Below are 5,651 nucleotides of genomic sequence, written 5' to 3'. Positions count from 1 at the left end.
TCCCCCCCCCCCCCCGCGCCCCCCCCCCCCCGCCCCCGGCCCACATCCTCCGCCGGGAGCACGCCCTCCCCGGGATGCGCACCCCGCCCGCCGGCGGGCACACGGGGCTGCTCCCCCGCGGGTCCCCCGCGGAAACCGGCCGTGCCCTCCCGCCGGAGCCCGGCTCTGGGGAGTTTCCAAGGCGCCGAAGCCGCAGCGCTGCCGGGGAGGGGAGCGGGGCTCGCCGCCCGCAGCCGGCCGGGCTCCTCCGGAGAAGAAGAGCAGCGGGATTTGCGATTCCCGCACCGGGGGGTCCCTGCCCCTCAGAGCCCCTCTCCTGCTCCGCGAGAAGACCCCGGCGGCACCTCATCCCCACGCCGGCTCCCGAGCCGGGGGCCACAGGTTATGCCGGTGCCGCACAGCCTTTCCCCGGGTGCCAGGCAGCATGCTCGGAGCGCCCCAAAGCTCTGCCCGCGCCCCGGAGCCCCGGGGCTCCTCTCCCCGCCTCCCCTGGGTGGGGGGCGACCGGCGGGGCAGCCTGCCCTCTGCGCGGCACGTCCCAGAGCGGAGGCAGGTCCCCCTGCCAGCAGCACCGAGCGCTCGGAGCCGGGAAGCCAGGAAGGGGCAGCACTGGCTAAGGATGCTCCCGGAGTCTGCCCTGCCAGAGCTGCTGCTGGCCCTCACCGACCCTGTGACATCCAGGACCATCCTAGAAATATATTTCTCCTCCCTATGTGCTTATCTCGTGTTTTTCATATGTGTTTCATTTTGTGACAGAGCAGAAGAGAGCCCATGACAGCGAAACTCAAGCCCTGTGTTTCCACTTTTCCCCTGTGTAGCCAGAGAAAGGGTGAATCAGATCTTTGGTTTGACTCAGTATGGTCCTTCCTCTATTTTTAGGCTATGAAATAAGTCGCAAGAGTAAGAGTGTCTGCATGGGGCAGGTGAATGTGATTGCGCCCGTTTTACAGATTAGGAAATGGAGGCACATAGAGAGGTTGGGTGGCTAGTCCAAGGTCATAGGAAGCTGGTGACAAGAGCCAGAAATAGAACTCAGATCTCCTGTGTCCCACCAGACCATCATCCTGTACAAGAAAAAAGATGAGAAGTTGGTGTTGTTTTTAACTCGAGAACTGTTTAGCTTTCAAGTTTAAAGTCTGTGAGAATATTTCCTGCACGTTTCTGCCCAACTCCTATTCATAAGTGACACCCTAAGCTAAGAATTTAAGTCTGCATTTTCCAATCTTCCTGCCCCCAGCTGAGATCCTGAAAATAAAATAGTTATGGATACCTTCCCCCTCATCTGCTCACACCATGGGGGGAAGAACCCAGAGGTTTCTTTCCTGAAGAGGATGACTCATAAGAAATCACCTCCTCCACTGGAGAGGACAGCAGCTGGGAAAACAGTCGGCCAGGGAGGACAGACCAACCAGAACTAGGACACTGGGCATCCTGACAGCTCAGACCCCCTAGGAGCAAGGGCTGCCTGTGGAAGGAGCTAAGGGAACTGTATGTCCCTGCCTTTGACCTACCCAGTGCTGAGTACGTGCTGAGTCTGAGATGATGCAGGCCCCATCACAAGCTCAGCAGCCATGCCACACCAGTTCCTCCCCACCCTCTTCACACCTCCTACATCACAGCTGCATTCAGTCATGACCCTCCAAAGACCACAGGACTTTGGCAAGACATGCCTCTTTCCTTCTCCAACAGATGTCATCAGCTCCTGATCCACCCAAGGAGCTGAGGACCAAGGAGGACAAACCTGAAGATCTGTTTATAGTCCCTCATCACTCTTCATACACTAAAGCCAGGGAGAGATGTGGACCCTGTTTGAAGACTGAAAAGACATCAGTAGTGAGATACAGGGAAGAAAGAGGCAGCAGACATTCCCATAAAGTAGAATGAATGTACAGTGGGAAGGCTGTGCCTGGAACTGGATGAAAGGCCTCTCTAAACACATAGGCTGAAGCATCTGGACAGATGGACAGTGCATGTGTGAAAGGGAAGGTTGCATGGAACCTATTTCATCTTATTTTTTGTGTACTACCATGTAACTGGTAACACATAGTCGGGTAAGAACTTATTTTGAAGAGTGATTTAGATACTATGGGCAAACAAACACTCAGAAGCTGGTTGGTCATAGACCTGTCCCAGGTCCATCCCCCAGGCAGTATGTTCTCTTCATACCAGAATCTTAGGCCTTGGTCCAATGCTAAGCTGCAGGTGGCATAGAACTACAGAATCATAGAATGGTTAGAGTTGGAAGGGACCTTAAAGTTCATCTAATTCCAACATATCTGCTATGGGGTTGGTTCCACTCATGCAGATTGGTCAAAACCCTATCGACCCGGGTCTTGAACACTTCCTGGGATGGGACATCCACAGCTTCCCTCAGCAACCTGTTCCAGTGTCTCACTACCTTCACAGTAAAGAATTTCTTCCTAATATCTAATCGAAACCTACCCTCTTTAAAGCCGTTACCCCTCATCCTATCGCTACACTCCGTGATAAAGAGTCCCTCCCCATCTCTCTTGTAGGCCCCCTTTTAGGTACTAGAAGGCTGCAACAAGGTGTCCCTGGAGCCTTCTCTTCTCCAGGCTGAACAACCCCAGCTCTCTCAGCCTGTCCTCGTAGCAGAGGTACTCCAGCCCTCTGATCATCTTTGTGGCCCTCCGCTGGACTTGCAACAACAGATGTGAGGACAATTTTTGTCCTTGGAATAAAAGATAACGTTCCCTTCAGCCCTGAAATGTGGGAAAATTCTTTTTTCTAACATTTGTTAAACAGACTATTACTAAATACTAGAAAGGAAATCAACCAAATTTAGCAGTTGAGAGTAAGCCCTCTGAAATGTATCAGGCAAACATCCTTGCTGCAAGGCTGGTTATCTGCTCAATCTCCAGAACTATAGAAGCTGCAAAAGAGGGAGGAGAAACAGTCCTCACAATAGACAACATCTGTTTCCAGCGTTTACTTGCAGCCCAGCAGTACCTTGTATTGTTGAATTTCACCCTGCTCTGGAGGAACATGGCTTCTACCAAGCCTTTTGCTTGAACAACTCATACATTTGATCATCAAGTTGTCAGGTAGCAAAACCACCAACTCTCCAATACGCACTCCTTACCCCTCCCTGGCCAACAAGACTCACTGGAACAACATACAAAATGAGCAATAGGAAATTTGATTGATAAGATGAGTAATCAGGGCATTCAGCTCCTGGGTTGAGCAGCAGACTACCATGCTGCAAAGAAAGGCAGACACCACCCTGAGCACATAGGACCTTACACAACTGAGTATTTAACCAGGGCATTTCTTCTCGTCTGCTCTCTGCCAGTCTTTATGACCCTTGCATGTCTGTCTTCAAGAGTTAGGTGGGGTGGAGACTCCTCTCAACCAGGATATGACTTAGTCAAGTTGCTGGGACACATCCTGAGGTTGTGGATTCTACTCCCTGTTGGAATTAGGACACTTGGAACATCCTGAGTTAGGCCTTTAGCCAAGTCTTCTGGGAGGAATCACTTGGACAGTTCCCATGGACCTGGCAAAAATAAAGAGCCTGGAAAATCCCACTCACACCAGCAGCTGATACCCTCCCAACCTGACCTGTCTCTTTCCAGTCATGGAAGCAATTTTTCATTTGCACCAGTGCTCCAAATAGCTCCTTGTGGCACTGGTTTCAATGTTCAGAGCATTACGTAAAACGCTACCACCAGCACCTTCACAGCAGGTCCCTGCCTGTAGAAGATGACTGCATGGGTCAGAGTTACAGCTGAGGGACCTTATGATATCTGTTGATCACTGTACTCACAGCAGAGATGTAGACACTTCACAGGAACAGACTAGACTGCCTTTGAGATGGTTCCAAGCTCCAGCTGTTGGGAGAGAAGGAACGATGACAAAGCAGAGCAGATTGGATCTCCCTCTGCAGGTCTTCTGCGGAATCTGCATCTGCCAACTGACTTCTGTTAAGAGGACTGGATGCTCCCAAGACTGAAAATGTAAGCAAAGCAATATTTCAGTTGGTCACCTGAAAACATTATAATTTTTCAGAGCCAGTGAGAAAGGGTCCAATGTTCCCTGTCCACCAGCGAGGAGCCTCCTTCATCCCTATAGACCCTTGTGCCTTGCCAGTTGCACTGGCACAACCATTTCTGGAGCTCACAATTGTTTTGGGGGCCCAGTGTAAAACAGTTTGGTGAAATAATCCGGGGTGTAACTTGCCTGCTTTTTATGGAGGGTCACTTATAACCTAGGTGGTTTCACTGGCACAGCTTACAGCACACCCACACAGCAGGAGACCCAGTGAACTGGGACAACTGGAAGAATATTGGAGCTTGTAATACTGACCGAGCTACTAGGGAGACTGTAACCTGGAGCAAGACCCTAGGTGAAGTGGACCAGGTCTACCCTACCCAAGGCCTTTGACTCTTTCTTCCTCTCTCCTTTCAATGCGGTGTTTTCAATCACCATTACTTTGTCATCCTCTGATCCCATCTCCCTATAGCAGGAAGAGAGTTTAAGAAGCACATTGTCAAGGAAATTCCATTTACCATCATCATTACAATTTTAGCTGCTGCTGTTATTTGAATTTGACTGCTACACTGAAAGTTGCATGTAAGCCAAAGTAAAGTTCCAGTTTTCTCCAGGACTGTGAGAAGAAAAAGCTGAGACCTCTTCTCTGTACCATGGTGTTTACTGGGACAGCTACTTATACCTGCCCACCAGGCACATGCAGAGATAAGTGTATGCACAGCCATAAACTACAGCTGTGGTTGTGCTTTCTCTCAGCAAGGCTGAGCTTTACTTTACATTATATAGACTCTTGGCTCTGTACCCAGTCAGTGTGTGTGGCACTGACAGCCAAAAGCTGCAGCAAAGAATTAGTCTTTGTAGGACAACCTCATGGCACTGCTGGCCATCCTTCACTGAAGGCTACGAGAGCTCAGAGCAGAGATCGTGTCACCTCTTCATCCCAACTTCCCTCCTGCATCAAAGCTAGCCCCACTTTTGAGGGCAGGCAAAGCAGGCAGCTGTCTAACCCTAGAAAGAAAGTAGAGGCAACGGGAAGACATAATTTGCTGCAGACCATTTTTTATTATAATTGGTCAACTGGCATGAGCAATTAATCAGATTACCTGGTATTCTCTTGGAAGGTTAGGAAACGAATGAATAAGAGCTCCTGCAACACTCAGGCCCAGAGAGTACACCCTTTCCCGGAGTTTTGGTGGCTGAGTTGAGGAGCTTAGCTGTCTGAGTCTGTCAGTGCCTTTGTTGTCTGTTGCCGTTGTGGAGAAAGATAGAAGTGAGGATCTGCCCCTCCTGTCCTTTGGGACATGCTTTGAAACTGAGGCTGCACCACTGGTCCCTGCTTGTGCTACACCACGGTTGTGTCACAGCAGCTACACCCACACCTGCTCTTGTACCTCTGCCATTTTAACTCTGATTCACTGGCTTGACTTGCCTTCAGACCTGTCTCATCACTGTGGCTTTCCTGGGGGGATCACCAGTCTGATCACTGTTTCTGGACCTGACCCTCACCCAGACCTGCCATTCCTCATCCCAGCTCCTTGCTGGTGCAGTGACTGCTCCCACCTGCCTTTTTACGGTCCTTGGCTCACTCGGGAAGCAGCCAGCCCTCACTGGTCCCTGGCACATCCAACACGATTTTGGCT

This window comes from Calidris pugnax, unplaced genomic scaffold, assembly GCF_001431845.1.
Source record: "Calidris pugnax isolate Ruff unplaced genomic scaffold, ASM143184v1 scaffold20, whole genome shotgun sequence".
In the NCBI taxonomy this organism is placed as follows: domain Eukaryota; kingdom Metazoa; phylum Chordata; class Aves; order Charadriiformes; family Scolopacidae; genus Calidris; species Calidris pugnax.
The sequence above is the reverse complement of the archived record's forward strand: the minus strand, read 5'-3'. Positions refer to the sequence as shown.